General features: G+C 35.9%; 1 pseudogene; it reads left to right on the forward strand.

The window, feature by feature from the left end:
- The first annotated feature begins 10429 nt into the window (after positions 1–10429).
- LOC149150680 (vesicle-associated membrane protein 727 pseudogene) lies at positions 10430–10937 on the forward strand (annotated as a pseudogene).
- The last annotated feature ends 6122 nt before the right edge of the window (positions 10938–17059 follow it).

Below are 17059 nucleotides of genomic sequence, written 5' to 3' on the forward strand. Positions count from 1 at the left end.
CTTTGTAGGATCCATTGTATTACCTTCCCTAGAGATAATGTGTCTAAGGTAATGGATCATGGATTAGTAAAAGGAACACTTAGACAATTTCTCATATAATTGGTTCTCTCTAAGACACTACAAAACTAGTCTTAAGTGTTCCTTATGCTCCTCTAGGGTCTTTGAGAAGATCAAGATGTCATAGATAAATACACGCACAAACTTATCTAGTTATTCCATAAATATCTCGTTCATTAGGCTCATGAAAACACCCAGGGGATTTTTCAATCCAAAAGGTAATATTATAAACTCAAAACACCCAAATATTGTATTTGAGGATGGTTTTGGGATATCCTCTTCCTCGTAATTAATAATATCCTGATCTCAGGTCTATCTTCGAAAAAATAGTTTCCCTCATCGTTTGGTTGAACAAGTCATCTATCCTTATAAAAGGATATTGATATTTGATCATCACCTTGTTCAATTGACGATAGTTAATGCACAATCACTAGGAACCATCCTTCATTTTAACAAAAATTACAAGGGGTTCCCACAGAGACATGTTGGGTGGTATGAACCAAAAGTTCAATAATTCTTTTAACTAGATTTGAAACTCCTTTGGTTCTAGAGTTGACATATGATATGGCACCTTTGCAACAGGTTATGTGCCTGGTTTAAGGTCGATGGTGAAATTGATCTCTCTTTTGGAGGTATTTGAAGCAATTATTGTTGAAATACCCCTAAATTCAATAAGAATTGGATGTTTATCTATATTTTTAGAGTCACACTTATAATTTTGTGTTGCAAATATGAATAATTGACATCCCTTTCACCTACACATCATTAGCTACATCAATGAGATGAACCTTGGGTACACCCCTTGGTTCCTTCATATCAATGATTTTCTTCGACCTTCATTGTATGTGAAATGTAATATCTCGTCCTTGCAATATAAAATTGCTTCATGTCGCTCTAACCGATCCATTCTTATGACTACATCATAGGATCCTAATATTTTAGAATATACAAAATCATTTGTCTAACATACACCTAGATCCACATCACAATCCCTTACCAAGTTACCTACACTGCTTTTCATCCGCACACCATCTATACATGCCCAAAATCACATTGTGCAACTGCTTCACATTTAATTTTTGACAATGCAATTGGAGAAATAAAAGATTCAGTAGCTCCTGAATCTATCAAAATAACAAAACTTATACCATCAATATTACCCGTTGTCTCAAGTATAGTGGATTGGTGCTCAACCTGGAAATTATTCATCACTGAATGGATGCAATGGGCTTTTCCCAGTTCCCCCACTATGGTTTATGGTTGAGCTTTGTTGGAAATACTCGTTTTATGAGGGAAATGCTTCTTGAAATGTGGACCTTCGCAATTCTAACACCCCCTATTGGGAGCTTGGCTCCTACTACCAATTGAACTAGGGGTTGGTTTGGAACTCTATTGATAGGATTTGGATTATTGTGTTATATGTTACTATGGTGCAACATGGAGTTATTTCATCAAATGAAAATGGCTGACTGATCTAGGTGGTAATCATTCATGTCTACTGAGTTACACTACATGAATGTTGGTATGGATACCAATATGGCGACATTCGATTTCTTGCATATTGTTTTTGATAACTACGAATCATTCCCTTGTAAAAATTCCTACAATCCATACTATTTCCACTAGGCACTCTCGAATCATGGGTTTTGATCACTCGCTCGGTCCACTTTTGAAGATCTTTTATTCAACAATGATGGCCTCCTAAACTATCTCATGTAAGGTACGAGGCATCAAGATTCTAACCTTAGCCCGAATGTTAAAATTTAATCCACACACAAATTTGTTTACTTTGAGCTTCTTTATGTTTAAGTGTGGGGCATAGTGAAAAAGTTCCATGAAATAAGCCTCATACTCAGTTATTGATTGACTCCCTTACTTTAGTGTGTTGAATTCATTTAACTATGTTTTGATGAACTCCTTTGACAATTTGCATTCTCTAAGATTTTGAACAAACAATTCCCACGCTACCTCTGAGATATACATCTCCAACTTAGGTGATAATATTTTCCACCAAAGAAATGAATTTCCTTTTAATTGGAATACACACATATTGGCATTTAGATTTGAAGTGTAGTCCATCAAGGTGAAGCAAATGGCCGTGTTTTCCAGCCATGCCAATGCAGTTTTCCATCCATGGACCCCCAAAATTGTGAAAACTTTACCTTTTCCAAATCCCAAGGCACATCATTTATTGTTGGGTTATGGGCCCCTTCATTTTGTGTAGCGAGTTCTCCATGTTATCATTCTTAATGAGTTATTAATACCTCCAAAATATGCTGGAATGATCTTATTAAGTTGAAAACTTCTCTGTTAGGTATCTCTTCATGTGTCGTAATGTGCTCCCCATTATTGGGTAGTGTGACATGAGTTGGTTTATGCAGTGGCACTATGTTGTGCCCTCTAGCATCCCTACTCCTTCGTGTTCCTCTTCTAACCATGATTACCTATTATAACCAAATCAAATTTCATATAACCAATGATATATAAAATTTATGTAATCTCTATAGATCCTCTTTATAATTTTTTTCCATGGAAAAATCACAAATTTCTACTAAAAATAAAAAGTTACATCAGTACATGGACAAGATCATTCGTTTACTATCCCTGAAGACCATTTGTATACACTTTGAAGCACTCATCGTAGCTTAGCTACTAAAAATAACATTTACCTAGATAATCTGGGTTTCTATTTTTTACCTTTTTTCCTTTAAGCTTTGTGCAAAGCCCTAGTATTTGGAGTGGTCATTAAAATTGCCAATTCTTCTCCTTTTGGTTTTGTTGACACTTCCTTATCTAAGTCTAAACTCTCTGAAACATGTGTTCGCTTTATTCTAACTGCTTCTTAGGCGGTTTTCATTTTCCTCCTATTGATGTCAAAGAGTCTGGATCACTACTATATGAGTGGCTTTCTTAACATGTTTGGAAGAATCCTTCTGCTTCTCTTCTCCATCCTCCACTTGGGAGATTTGTTGATTCTATGCTTTTGATTGTAGACCACTCTCATGCATTTCTTCATCTTTATCATCTGAAGAAGGAATATTTGGAAATTTCCGTCCCTTTAGGTTTTGTGGTCCTTTTTTTTTTCCTTTCGCTTGAGGGCATGAGATCTGCAGGTGCCCTGTTTAATGGAAGATCTGGCACATGAAAGCAGTGTTTTCAAAATCTAATCATTTTGTCCACTTAAATTCTTGATGATTCAGATGGATGCAATCTATGGTCTATCTCCATACATCTGTGGTTAAAATTAAAAATACCTCTGTCCATTCTTTCTTGATCCATCTTTAGAAATCTCCCTAATGAATTTCCAATGACTTCTAAAACTTGGTGGTGCCAAAAATGAAGAGGGGATTTGTAACCTTACCCATATTGGCATCTTCGTAAACACCATTGTTGTGGCATCAAAAGATGGAAACCATGGAGTTACGAAAATACCCTCCCTTCCCAAAAACCATGGTCCTTCATTTATGAAATATTACAGACCTTTGTGATTGTTGAATTGAACCACAAAAAATCCCTTCGCACATAGGTAAACATCATAATTTTTAGTCCATTTGAGGTAGATCTTCAGATTTGGGCAATAAGCCTTTAAATCGGTAGACAAGAGCTCTGGCTTGGAGAATAGTGAAAAGACCACTCACTTTTGGTAATTTTACTGATAGACCTAGTGCTTTCTCCATCTTATCAACTAGGCAAGTACCTGGGATTGTCAGATTTGGGTTTTTTGTCTGGTGTGGATTCTTTCCTTCTCACTCTATCCTTAAAAGAGCTTGGACCCTTGCCAACAAAAGTTGATCTAGGTGGAAAGATCATTCTTGAGGCTCCACCCTGCAACCTCAAATTTATAATGATTTTAGATCTACATTCAATGTTGTAGTCTTTCAATTTGATGATATCTTGCAATAATTTACCCTCATAGATTAGGTTTTGTATATTGGTCAGTATACTCGATTTTTCCTGCACCTTCTTTTTTAGATCTGATACTAGATCCATTGTTCGAGGCCTTATAAGGACTGATTTTCCATTTAGGGTCTTCAAAAAAATTTGAAACTCTTCCTTGCGATCCATATTTGAAACCCCAAGAACATGGCTACGATATGACCAAATAAGGGCTCATGAAGTAGATCTAGGATGGATTTCTTTCAAATGTTTTCTACTCGATCCAACAATTATCCATAGACAAGAGAAAATCATTACCCATATTCAATAAGAATTGAGAGTACATGATGCCAAGCATATAATGTTAGAACCAAATTGTAGTTATTTTCCAATGATTGGGTGTAGATATGATGGGATTCCATTTATTTTGTAAATGCCTGCTATCAAAAGAGGTCGTATACCTTTTCGTAAAAAACCATAGGCGAGAGCCAAAAGTTGATGGCGATTTTAGAGAAACTATAGCCTACAAAGATATCGCCACTATAAACCTCCATGTTTTTCTGGAGCTCTCCAAAAACCCTGCCACCAGAGTCTACAGAGTTGAGCCGGAGCTCGACGACATATGCGACAACCTAAAAGCCTGCATAAACAATCACCCTCTATAAAGAATCAATTTGTTATATACCCACTTTATAATATAATTGTCACCATTATCAATGATTACACATAGGTAGGAGTTTCCAACCTACCCAACCCTTCTCCAATATTTTAATTAATCAACCCATTAAAACATATATTTACCCAAAATATATTATGTTATTCTTCCATTTTAACTAGAAAAATTGATAACATACTTGGTGACAATGAGATTTAATATGGCATCATTATTTATTTTTTATAACTTTACATCACTGCATAAATAAATATTTCCACAAAAGCGTTGTTGTAGTGCTTACTCTAATTCACCATCTCTAGAGTTATCTTCATGCATTTATAGTACATTGCTCATGTTTGATTGTGATTGTTTTATGGACCTTGTTTTGTTGATATAGTTTATTCCTAATTCTCTCTCTCTCTCTCTATACACACACACACAAAGATAACGTTTAATAAGTTTATAATTTATTATCATAATAAAATAATAGTTTATTTTATTTTAGCTGAAACCAAAACTTATTTGTTCCATGATGGAAATTGAGTTTTTAATAGGGTCTCTCTTTTTTTATTATAAACTTTGTCACATATCATATTCATTATGAAATGTTTATATCTAGGTAATTAGTACATGAAAACAAAGAGGGGATATTTTAACACTAATGATAGCAACACATACTGTCACCAACCACATATGAAGCTAACAAAGAACAAAAAAAATTTCCAAAATGGTTTATGATTAGACTCTTTGAAAATAATATGCACAGTCTTCATCAGGCAAAATTTGTGGACTTTATTTAAAAGTTCCTTCTAACCTGACCATAGATCCTAATAACAAGAAATTAGGATTTGTAGTAGTAATTATGTTGAGAAAAAGGATGAATTTATTTTAGAGTTCCTTCTAACCCAATTGTGCATCATAAAAATAGTAAATGAAAGGAGGATTTATAGTTATGGCATGGTGGCATGGTTCTACAACATGGAGCTCGCGAGAAATGATAACAACATTGAGAATGCCCTTTCCTCACATAGATTTATCTCTGTCTCTCATCTCTAGAACCTCATAAATCCCAGTAGATGCCCCTCTAGGTACTATAGATATGTAGAGATGATCATCAATCTATAGATCCATTTCAATCGTGGGATTTTCCTTGTTGTCTACTATCTATATGGTCGTTATAGACTTTACCTTACAACCCTTGTGGGTCCTAATTCCTAAAGACCATGGTGTTGTTTAGTACATATGAACATAACATATACCGCACACATACAAAGAATAATCTCACAATATTCACGATACATGCATGAAAATGTGTTGGCTCCACGAGCTTCTAATTATTAAGTGAAAGATCCAAGTACAAAGTTACAATGGTGAGGCACTAGCTCTAATAGGGGGAGACTTAAGTCACTTCTTGCTTCTCCAAGGAATGATCTTCTCTCTTATGCCAAGATAGAGAAGCCAAGGCTAGCTCTCCAAAGTCTAAGACTCCAAAATCCATTTGCTTGAGTTATGAGGTTTCTTTTATAACAAGAGGAATGACCTTTCATATCCCCTATGACTCTTGAGTTACCCTCATGACTCTTGGACTCCTAAGTGACCTTTGAACTTCTATAAGAATCTTTGGTCCACATGTGACTCTTGTACTTCAACACTTTCACATTTTGTCCTTTTATTGAAAATACAAAATTACATTCCACATCATGTGGTAAGACACATTGACACTTATGACATTGTGATGACACTTGTACAAGCCATGACTTGGAATTTATGACATGGAACTTCATGATGATGTGGAAATGCCAAGCTTCTCTCGTTGTTGTTATGTCTTTCATTCTTGATGATATATATGATTTGTACTTCATCTTCACCCTCCGAAGGGTCTTGGATTAGTATTGGGACCTTCTGAGTCATCATGAAATGTCTTCATTTTATCTTGGTCGTGTTAGAAAATTATATATTACAGAGCAATGAAACACATATTGCAGAAACACAAACAAAGAAAATGCATAAAACAAGAGAGACACAAATATACGTGGTTCACCCAATTTGGGCTACATCTATGGAGAAACATCCAGTCCTTCCTTTTACATTATCCATCAAAATGAAGAGATACAACCTACAATAGATCTGCTGTAATTTCATCTTCGCTCTCACACAATCTCCTCTAATTTTCTTGCTCAAAATACACATATACACAGCTGCAATACAATTCCCTCATATAAATCGAGTGGTTGCATTATAGGGGAAAAAACCCTAAATTAAACATAACTTCTACCATTAGATCATCCACTTAATGAATGACCCAGATTGACTATGAAATTACAATATTTTACAAGGGAATTTTACATCTATTTTAATCTTTGAGGGCACTGCCCCTGAACCCTTGCTAGGGTGACGATGATTAAACGGGAGGCTTTTCCGCCCCGTTAGGAACTAGGGTCCAACACGATGATAGCTCTGAATAAAGAAGATAATCAAGCTCCACACCCAACAAGTCCAAGATCTCTTCATGCCTTCATGATGGTTCTTCTTTGTGCTTCTTCTCTGCAAGTGGCTCTTTGTTCCTTCTCCTTAACATCTTCCTTGAGCATCATCTTGGCATGTGGAGGTGGTACACCTTCCAATGAATTTCACTCATGAAAAGGGAATATTAGTCCTAAAACCATCTGTTCTATCCCTATTTTTCTCACGGAAGAAGCTGCCGCGTGATGTGCCTTTGTAAGGGATGAAAGATGAAGGCTTGTAGGGAAATGTGCAGTTGAGCTTAGTAGTGGTTGACGAAAGGAAACACTATCCAATAGAACTATGACATGCACTAGGGAGGCAAGAAGAACAAGGCATGGCGCAGTGAGAGGTTCTAGTCAGGAGAGAAGGCAAGACTAGGCACTGTAACTGTGACATGTGTAGTGCTTAAGGGGTAAGTTCCTATGCTAGCACAATTGAGGGTTGCAGTGGCTTAGAGGTGGAATGACTGTCCACTAGAAATTTGAATGCACTAAGGGAGGCTAACAATAAGAGAAAATTGTGCAGTTAGTTGAGGCAAGCAACAAAAGGTCAAGTCACTTTGTTAGGAGGGTTCTCACTACACTATGAAAGAAGGAGGCCCTTTGAATTGCACAATTTTCTTTTGTGAAGGGGTGAAGGGGGTCCTTGCTATCAACTAGAAATTCTCCATCCACTATATAAGGTATAAATGATCAAGGCTTAGTGAACTGAGTTAGTACAAGAAACAAGGGTTAGGTGACAATGTTTTGAAGGTTCTCAATGTGCAGTCATAGGAGGTGACCTTGAGAGAGACTCAGTTCACAAGTCTAGGAGGGAAATATTGCATCAATAAGGCTCATGAATAGGTAATGCTCATAACATAGTGAGATATTAATGCTTCCAAAACTTGCACTGGGCAGGAGGATCAAGAAGAGCTCCAAACTAGCTAAGCGTGGGATTAATAGAGTAAGACACATACAAGAGTGGAAACAATTAAGAGAAACACTTGTGATAGTAAGAAAATGTGAAAATGACACTTTTTAAAGTGAAAACAAGAAAAAATGATAGTCGTGAAAGTGATAGTAACAATTGAGAAAACAAAGGTGCGAAAAAGAGACAGTTGAGAAAACTCACTAAAATAGAAGTACACTTGCAAGTGAGAGGCACTATTGGGTTATTTGACACATTGAATGTTGGCATGAGTTGAACATTGCACATACACCGTTCTTATGGATTACGCAGTCACTGTTGACAGTGACTGCGGAAGCACTATAACTGATCTTTCCGCAAACTGTATTCCTAGACACTGTGCAAGCCTTACTCTCAAGGACTATGTAACTCCTGCCTAAGCTCGCAAAGGAAAGGTGCACTTGTGAATTTGCCAAGAACTGATCGTGTGAGCAAGTGACTTTTACACTTAAAATATGAGAAGAATAATTAAACACTTTTCAAAACATTAACTGACCATGGGACGACTAATCACAAGATCCTCAATAGGCTCCTAAATTCAAGTGTAGGCAAAATTTTGGAGGGTGTTTGTTGTAGCGACAAAAAATACTCACTGCAGTTTCCATGCTATCAAAACAACAAAATTTTATGCAATAATGACATATTAAATTCAATCATCTATATTGTTGAGAGTGGAACTCAAATTTGGTTTCCAATTTAGTTGCAATCAATTGTGTTTTGTATTATCTAAAAAAAACTATGTTAAATTGTATGAAAACCCAATTGTAATATTAAAAAAAATAACTCATGATTTGCCTCCACTAAGGTGGCGTTATTTCACAGTAATATGACTTGGGATTGGTAATTTTTGTGTAAATCATATTTTTTTGTTGTATGTAAACAACATAACCCTACTTCTAGGTGTGATGGGGTCCCATCATAGTATCAAACACAACATTTTCAAAACTTTTTCAATTATTTGTATGCCACGTGTGAATTTTTCTCTAGAAAATGCTCATCCTCTCTCTGTAGATATTCAGGAAATGTCTTCCCAAACTCCATGATCACAACCAATAAAACAATAATAAAACTCAATAAACTAGAAGAAATAACAAAAAAGTGTAGCCAAGATTTGTTGACATGAAGTGACAACTTAATAACATAGAGGTGTATCATCACAAGTCAGTTCATTGGTTTTAAGAGTTAATATGTGGCAAGAGAATTTCTTGCTATTGACAAATATTCAATTATGAATCATTTACTGGATATTAATTACTTCAAGTTGCATTACTCTACAACTATAATCCATACAAACCTAGTTTGATTTATATGGATCACTTGGAAGATTTCTGTAACAAGCGTACACCATTCTTGAGTTAATTTAGAGAATTGATAAGTTTACCAAACTAATTGAATCACAAATTGATGGAGTTCATTATGAATTACCCACTTATCATCATAAAGGTAATATTTACAAATATTATTGGAAATGAGATGATTTGAATTAACAAAATATTAGTATGAAGTGCACTTAACCAAATAAGTGAACATGAGAATCTGTCGATATAGCGAATGCCTCGTGTTTATAACCAATTTTAAAACCATAACTCAACCATCCTCCAATTCAATGTGAATAGATCTCCAATAAGAGCTAGCGAAGCATCCGTTAATATCTGGTAATGGATTGGGTCTCACACATTCCTTATAATCCTACCTCTGCATGGATATGATGTATAAGTAGATACATTATGACTATGGGAATTCCATTATTATGAATTGAAAGAAAGGAAAGAAGGTGTTGTGTTATTGGATTGAAAAAGGCTTCTTCCTCCTAAGTTATAACTATCTTTGCAATATGTATAATTTTTAAACTAGTACTCTCTCGATTAGTAGAAGTCCAAAATGATGTAGTAGGTGAAGGTCACTCAATGTGCAGCCCACGGGGCTTTGGATTGATGGTGAATGTGTGTATTATTAAGGCACTCCTTGCGATAGGTCACTGGTTCAAATCCCTCGTGGGTGCTTACCTACAAAAAAAAAAAGGTCACTCAATGCGCATGATCAATCCTCTTGAAAGAGATTGAAGTTTGTCCCTTTTTGGGAACTTTTGATTTCTTTAATAATATAAAATTATGAGAACTTGGGTAATGTTCTAGCCTCTTATTAGCTCCTTCCAACACAGAGGAAATATATTCTTACATCGTTCTGATGTGGTTTTCAAGGCTGTGGATTGGAAATTTCCCATCAATGTTGCACAAGTATTACACTGGGATAACAATGTAAAATGTTGAGGCAGGATAAAAACTATCGCAAGACAAACCCAATTCATCAATCCTGCAAAAATTGGTGCAAAAAGTACATATATGCTTTGGCCATTTATGCTTCCTACAATTATTCCCTGAAGTAAAAATGAAAAGCTGCAACATTGCTAGGGGAAACACTGTACTTGCATAGCATACATCATTTTCTAGAAATTTTAGTATTATTAATGTCCAAAGACCGCCCTAAAACAATAACAAATTCACATACACATGATAATAACACATTCAATTACCTTGTGGGTGATGTATTTGTGTTTCTTGTTTTTGCAGATGAAGCTGCAAGAAAGGAGGTGCCTTTTCTTTTCTCGAAGAGAGTAAAAGAAGATTTTAAGTAGAATTATGCAGGAAGGATTGAGACAAGCATGGTGCACAACCTTGATAATAACTACAAGCCAATACTAATAGACCATCTACAATATTGCATGGAACATCTAGAGGAACTGGGCAAGTTTTCTAAAATAAAGGCTTAGGTTTCATAGGTGAAAGAAATTATGATGGACAATATTGAGAAGGTTATAAACCAAGGTGAAAAGGTTGAACTTCTTGTAGATAAAACAAAAGGCTTACAATTTCAAGATGATAATTTCCAACTCTAAAAAAATGAAAAGCTGTGGCACTAAGCTATATATTGTCAAGGAACATTACATAATCTTTTATCAGTTCTAATCGTAAACAATGAAAATGTGATTCAACATCTTAAGAATGATATGAAGAAACCAACACACAAGAACTACTTTAGCCTCTCATTCTTGGACAATCTTATGGATGGTTTGCATTAACACTTAGGAAAATGGTTCCCTGCTACTCGAGCGTAAGTGTGGTTTAGTATATATATAAGAAAGCAAGGTTAGGTTTTACTTAGAAATTTTGTCATATGAATTGAGACCCTTCTGAAGCTTAGTATTATTATTATTATTATTTTTTAATTGTGACATCTAAAAATGAAGCCATTATCATGATAGAAAATGAAATGGGTTATGATTCCCATGGAAATCGAACAATTTTGAATGCATGCCCAAGCTGAAGGTAAAATTGAAATTCGAGTCACTTGAGTAACATGAAAATTTAACAAAGTTTCAATATTATTTCAATTTATGGACATAATCTAATTGCATTCCTAGGTCTAGTGCATGAACCAAGCTCTGAAACCAAGTGTAGGAACCCTCCATATATATATATAATTCATAATAATGGTTTCATACATACAAGGAATACTATCAACAAAATAAATTGTGCATCCCAATGTCACAAAGTTACAAAAATAATAAATAGTGGTAGATGCTCTTTTTATACCAACTCATCCATCCATGATTACAACAACCATAAAATACTATACACATACAAGTAACTCGAGGCACATATACCATAAATCATAGATTTTGTAATTATGAAACATTCCTTCAAACCTCTACAATCAATAATTAGGCATGAATATTATACCAAGATATTTATAAATCCTATTGCATAGCACATGAAAATTGATCATAATGTATATAGAAAAGTTTCTAAAACACCATCGATATCGTGCACCAAGGGTACTGAACTTGAAACTCATATATTCTAATTCTTCATGCTATCTTAGCATAGTCCTCATGCATGTTTGGATTCCAATGTCTTGATCGAACTTCACTGGCCCATTGGTTGACCTCCCGGTTGTTCCTTGGGTACTCTTCTTCCCCACAAACACCCAAGCTATGATGGGGTTATACACAACAAGGAAAAACACTAGCAAGTGGAGGAGAGTCCTCAAGATCAAGAGGTTCCCACTCACAAAAATTTCACTTCCACCAAACTCACTAGATACCTCAATAGTCACTCTAAGTACACAATGGCATTAAGACAATGATCCAACAATAGGGTAAAAAGTCCCTTGGTCATAACTTGCTCCTTCTTTTGTAGAAACTTTAAATAATGACACTTGTCACCTCATGCAAATTCATTATTTTTTTTATTTTAATAATTTGATTATTCATTTACCCCTGTGTCATCCCCCATCAAAGCTCTCTTTAAATAATTTTCTTAATTTCTCATTAAAAGCTTATTTTCCCTCACCCACACATGTTTCCATGTTTCTTCTCCTAGTTGTCCCTTGATACTAATTTACATTCCATATTTTGTGTTCACTAAATTAAGTCAACATGTAGGTCTCAGATTTTGTCCCCGAACTACTCCCTATTTTTTCTTAGGTTAAAATCTTAATTGAAGATTTTGGTGTTATGCTCTGGCCACATGGAGGTTCTCTCATGAAATTCAATTTTTCAATTTTCAAATTATTATTCTTTAATTTCATGCACAACCCCCTTTTCTTAATGAGAGTAAATTTTCATTGGATTAATGTTTCTATTTTAATTATATGTCCCCTTTTCCCTTTGTTATTAGAACAATTTAGATAATTAGGAGTTATTTATATATAAATTATATATTTAAGATTTTTCAAAAGTGAGGATGGTAGGGTTACTTATTTGGTTCAACTTTTATAATTATACCTATTCTCCCTTTCCCCAAAGTTTACTTCTGATTTATTTTTCCAAAAACTATCTTACTTACATTATGTGTATTAGTGCTTATCATTGCATGAGCATGAACCCACCATTTACCTTCCATCTTTTTCTTGATGCCAAGGTTTCCAAGTCAATCATGCCATCCAAGAACTTCCTTTCGAAGTTCCAAGGGTGTCACACTACATGATGACAGAGACAATTTTCATCTCATATATCACCCTCTATGGTGAGATTAATGGTGTTGGGGATCTTATAATCCACCTTAATCCATGCCCCCTAGTAAATCTTTGTGATCGATCCAATCTTGGGTCCACCCTCACAACATTGTGAGCTTCAAGGTGAAGGTCCCATTATGTTTTAGCTAAATTCAATGTAGGAGTATCATCAGGTGCAATCAAGTACATTGTCCCTGTTATCACTCACGTTTTCCCAGAAGTTGTAGGAATGGGAAAGGAGGCCGAGGTAACCACAAACCAGTCTTTTAGATATAGAATCTAGCCAATCTGTATCCAGAGAGGGCTTTCTCTTTATGATTTAGCTTTGTTTTGAAAGGTATTAGGCTAGTTATGAAGTTCAGGAGTTTTGTTTGAGTTTGGGTGGTGAGATTCAATAGAGCAGAGAGGTAAGACAGAGTAGTTCAGGCCATTGGGCTAATGGAGTCAAGGAAGATGGATTTCTGGATTGGGTTTCTTAACAGAGGATGGCTTCACAGAGCAAGGTAGTCAAACAGGGAACAAATAAAGACTTGAAATAGATGGAATGGGCTCAAATGGGGTGAAGGGCAGTTAAGAATCCTTCAACCTATTTAAAGAGAGAAATTGGTTGATTAATGATAAGGAGAAGTTAAGTATTCTTTATCAAATAATCAACATGAAAGAATTAGGAAACAGGAGAAATTAAGATTTCACTGCTTATCCTAATTCTGAAGAAAACACAGAGAACAATAATGACTGAAAACAGAGTGCAATCAAGCATATTATGAAATTAAATCTTTTCTTTATCATTCAGATTGTGAAACACAGATGATATAATAAACAAGAAAACTTTAAGACACAAGATATAGAGGACTTATTGATCTCGTGGTTGATTCAAGAAGTCCGTGATAAATCCTCTGCTTCAATTCTTCATCCAGTAAGCCATGCAACATTTGATTCCAACAACTCTTTATTCCAAAAAATCAATATTACAACAAAGTCTAGGAATCCACCCTTCAATACTCCAATTGAGGGGGTATTTATGCTCAAAATTGTATAACAAATATCTCCTAACAGAGTGAGAAAATATCTAGGATGACTAAAAATAGTTTTACAAGTTAATAGAAACAGCTAGTCTTGAAAATAGGAAAAAGATAAAATAATGTTGTGCTGGTCCTATTTTTGTTGAATGTGCTGGAGGCAGGCCTTTTGATTCGGCTTGCAGCTGTCCTCTTCAGTCACTCGGTGCTGGCTGCCCTATCTCCACGGATACTCTTTAACTCTGATCTGATACTCTTTGACCTATTTACCTCTGTTCATATTTGCTTGGTAAATAGCTCAATTTGGTAAAAAACCTTTTTCTGGTAAGTACCTTTGTCTGGTAAATAGCCCAAACTTAAAATCCAAAGTAAAGATATGTTGCATACAGGTTTGCCCCTCAAAATATGAGGAAATACAAATCAAATAGTAAACCCACCCCCTGCTCATGGCTGCCCCACAGGCTACATCAGTCTCTTAAACTCTAGATATTGCCACTGATCATCACAGCCAAGCGAGATATGCACCGATACAAGCAAAAAATGATGGAGCCATTACAGATACCAAGGACAAGGGAGCTCCTCCGGACTCGACTTCAGGTGAAGGAGAAGGCGCACCCGCTGGCTCTGTCGCAGAGGACGCAACGAACATGGCGGATATGATCAGAAGAATCACAAATGCGATTGTAAACCTAACGGACTCCATTGAATGCCAATGTTCGATTCCTCAGGGACTGGAGATCTCAGAACAGGAGCGGGCGTCAGGCGAATGGCGTCAGCGGAGGGCGGATGACGTAAGCAGAAGGCGGTAAGTGGTTTGCTCGCACCGCTTTTGGAGTCAAGTGGTATTGGGCGGAGGGCGAGCGAACACATTGAACGGATGACGCGTGGCTTTTGTACGGGCAGAAAACCGCCTTGTGATCGCGAGTTAAAGCGTGGTCATAAGGGGGGTTGCGATATCAATATAGACCATCGATGAGTGGGGGATGATCGAGTGGCGAACGGGCGGGAGACATGGCGGCGCGTTAACTTGTGGCGGGCCCGAAACCATAAATAAAGTTTAAATGTATCGGGGTATGGTGATCGATCGGGATTGGTTATTAACTAACCCGGACGGTTAATTAACCCATTATCGTGTGGTGGGGAGGGTTATCAATAAACTTCGAATAAGCTTTATTAATTCCTGTTAAAATGGCGGACTATGATCGTAATCGACCGGGGCGGGATATATATAGTATTTGGGGTTTTTTAATATATTCACATATTACGGGAAGGGTAATATTTTTTGGGATTTATATAATAGTTGTTAGAGTTAATATGAATTCAAAATGATAATAAGCGCTAAGCCAATGTTTGAAATTAAAACTTAGGCTATAGTGGGAAAAAGGGATTTTAAGTGATTTTATGCATTTTCCTAAGAAAAATAGGGTTGTTACTTAGGCGAAACTTTATGAAATGGACTGAATGTTTTGATGGGTGATATTAAGCACTAAGTCTTTTCACAGACCTTAATACTTAGGGGAAATTAGTGGATGATTAGGGACAAGTATGAAGGGGAGTTAGTTATCTAACCTCGTCTTGCTTGAGTTGCATCAGGTATAATGTCCACCTTGCACTTGTGATAGAGATAAATATTAACACATTTTAGAGACATAATCTATCACAAGTATCATTCTGCAACACCATCTACCTACCCTGCCTACTTTGGCCTAGCATTTTTTCTTCTTTATTTGGGTGCACTTAGACTGGCAAACCCTTATCAACTTTCCTTTTCTTTTCATGGTAAGCCTACCTAAGTCTGCACTTATTACATCCAAGGGCTCAGATTTAACTGTTGAGCTCCTTTTTATTTACTCTACCTATCTACTTATCTGCCAAGATTGAACAGTTTGGTCAGATTTTATTCTTTATCTCTAAAATAGGAAATTCAAATATGAACTAGCCAAGATTAAGCTGTTTGGCCATTCATCAATTGTGGCATAATTTAACAAGCTGCACACAATGCTTATTATAGAAAATGAAAAAGTAGTGGCATTTTGGACTTGCACACTTTCCTGGTCTTTCTTTGTTTGGGGTTCATTTCTTTCACTTTTTTGACCATTTTATTTCTTTTTACCCTTTGATTTTTCTTTTAGGGCATACCCTCTTTACATTTTTTACATTTTTTTATTTTTTGATAATATGGAAAACCTTTGCAACAAGGAAAGGAATGAACATATTACAGAGCTCAACAAGTCAATCATGAAATATGACACCTATTGGTATAGGAGTATAATAGTGGCTCCACTTGGGGATGGCTTTCCCTAGTGGAAAGTCAAGAACATCAGGTCAGATAGCCTTCTGGGTAACTTTGACTGTGCTCTGAAATCTCCTTCAGCTGGTTGCTTTATTGTATGTATGACAGTACACTTGTGAAGCTTAGGGCCTTCTCTTCGGGCTTCAACTCCAGTAAGTTACTATCCAATCCACACCAAACCTTTCTTCTTCCTACTTGAATCCCACTTGAGCACCTTGTAACTTAGGTAGGAATCTTCAGTCTTGGCCTTTTTATCAAAATTCTTTTTAACCTTTTCCAGCACAACTTGAGATCTAACCTGAAACTAAAAGGTGCTACAACCTTCAAACCAAATTAGTAAATCATCAAGATCTTAGGGCCTTTTGATTGGATTCAAATATTTAAGGATTTATTTTTTAATCTACTAAAAACTAAATTAAATCAAACTGAAATCTTACCTACTTACTCTAATCAGCTTTCTGATTGCTGGTTAGGTAAAATGAAACAACCAATGCAACCACTCAAGCATCATATACATTGGTGATTTTTGTTGCTTGTGCTTGTTGGTGTTTAAAATTGAGATCTTGCAATCAAATATAGCTTTGTTAACCTTTGAGAAGATAAGGAAATTCCTGATCTCCTTTGTTGGATCTAGAAACTGTACAAAAGGATCTTGTAAAATATATACACTATTCTTGAGCTGATTCAAAC

The sequence above is a fragment of the Pinus tabuliformis genome, chromosome 9 (genome assembly GCF_031772625.1).
Source record: "Pinus tabuliformis cultivar Carrire ecotype Pingquan chromosome 9, CPIR1, whole genome shotgun sequence".
Lineage (NCBI taxonomy): Eukaryota > Viridiplantae > Streptophyta > Pinopsida > Pinales > Pinaceae > Pinus > Pinus tabuliformis.